This window comes from Nanorana parkeri, unplaced genomic scaffold, assembly GCF_000935625.1.
Source record: "Nanorana parkeri isolate BGI_ZX_2015 unplaced genomic scaffold, ASM93562v1 scaffold2413, whole genome shotgun sequence".
Taxonomy (NCBI): Eukaryota; Metazoa; Chordata; class Amphibia; order Anura; family Dicroglossidae; genus Nanorana; species Nanorana parkeri.
Window position 1 is genome coordinate 67,888 of NW_017308681.1, and position 2,263 is coordinate 70,150.

Here is a 2,263-nt window from a genome sequence, read left to right on the forward strand (position 1 = left end):
CCCATCGATAAGTGGCTCCTGGGACCCGGATGACATCCAGCACTGGTCTCATAGTGCGGCGCATGCGAAGCGTATGGCGGGAGAGATCTGGCATAATTTGGACTCTGGCTCCATCGAAGTCGAGAGGTCCCTTATTCCATGCCTGACGTAATATTTCTTCCTTAACAGCATAAAAATGAACTCTACAGAGGACGTCTCTCGGGATCCCAGATGGCAGTGAACGTGTCCCCTGCACTCTGTGCACTCGGTCTAATTCCAATGCAGAGGCTGGTGGCTTGTCAAGGTAATGGTTGAGGATAGTTATCACTGTAGACTTTAAATCTGCCCCAGTCGTAGCCTGCAGGATGCCTTTGAGGCGCAAGTTGTTCCTGCGGTTCCTGTTTTTGCTGTCATCAACTTGAAGGTATAGGGCCGTGAGTTTCTGCTGGTGTGCGGCCTGACCGGCTTCCATGGCCTCCATTCTGCCCTGTAGAGATGCCGCCGTCGTCTCGACCGAGTCCACTTGGTTATCTAGGGTGGAAAGGTGCTGTTTCACCTCCTGGAGTTATAAATCCTCAGGGCCTCCACAATCTTCGTGGCCATACCATCTAGGTCCCGCTTGGTGGATAGTTGCAGCAGGTAGGCCCTCCAGTCATCTCCGCCTGCCGGCATGACATCCACTCCTGACATCTCGGGACCCGTATGTGAATCCTCATCGAGTAAGAGAGGGGTGCATATAGGTCGGGCTAGGTCGGCGGGTCGGCGTATGAGCTGAAAGTGAGAGGGACTTGGGGAGTTTTTTGTTTGAGGCCGCCGAGCGAATAAGTCCAAGAGATCCGTCTGATGGGGTCCCCTACCCGTACCGAGCATGGGATCCACCGATAACGTGGGGTAAAGTCTGCTTAAATCGTTTGCTATTCAGCCGTCCCGGCAAACAGCACGGAGCTCTCGCTGAGTGCTGCCTCACCCCGCCATGTCCAGGACACGCCCCCTATGGAATTTTTTTTAAATGAATTTCAATAAATTTATACGAATTTCTAACCTTCTGAGTCCTCTTTAAAAAAAAACACCACAAGTTTTGTTGTAAATGTGTATGCAATTTCTTATTAAAATAGAACTATGGGGTAAGTGTTTTTCACCATAGTTCTCTTTAGGGTCACGCAAGGACATGTACTAGCATCCTCCCGTGACCCAAAGCTCAGTATATCGTGGGCTATTGCCCGTCATATACTGTGAGCGCTGCAGCCGGGATGGATCCCAACATTACTGTCGAGATCCACCCAGCTGCATGAGTGATCGCTGGCTCTGCCTATCTAGAGGCAGAGCCAGCTGTGCCTGGCCCCTCCCCCGCTTGTTCCTCCACTCAGCGCTGGAGGATCGGAGAGGGAGGAAATCCTGTGGGAAGTGGTCACTGACAGTCACCGTTCACTGCAGGGAGACGATCAAGAAGTGAGCAGATCAGTGCATGTTTTTGCTCACTTCTCGATCGATAGAGCCTCTTTGTCACAGGTCAGCCCTAACTATGAGGATGACTGGAAATCACTCACCTCATAGTTATCCTTTAAGAACACAAGGGACAGAGCTGTCTCAAGCAGCTATACATCTACTGGAGGTTGGAGAAGGGAGGAAGGAGGAGCAGGGAACAGCTTACTAGTACACACAAGGGTAGCTCTATAGGACCCTGCAAGGGAAAGGAGCCACTCTAAAACAGGATATCAGGGTCAGTGCTCAGGGTACCAGCTGATTCTGCAGGAAGCTAAAACTTTTAAACCTCAAGAAGCAACATCCATTGTAAGTGATTTCATCAGCATTTGAAATAGCTTAAAAACCTTAAAGCACCATAAAGCAAAAAATAAAGTTATATAAAAAGATCTAATAGGCCAGTCAGATATATACATTTTGTATTAATACTCAATTATGTAACACAAAACTCATTTTCATTTCATTTAGTTTCTCCAGCTGGCAGATAAAATACCTCCCAAATTATGGTTTTAAGTTAGCTTCATTGCTTTTTATCATTTTTGTAGCCTCGCCTCTTCAGAGGTCTTAATCCTCAATTTTGCCTCACACCTTAGGTTCCTTCATATGTCCCCTTTAAAAAAATATATAATACATTTCTAAACAACCTATCATTAAATCCAGTGTCATACCTGCCATATTGGATGTGTACTGAAAGAAAGTAGCGTAAATGAGAAAAGAGAAACATGTAATGTATTAAAGGATAACTATTCTTTTATACAGTCATCCTTTTTTTTACCCTCCATTCCCCAAAGTCTTATACTGT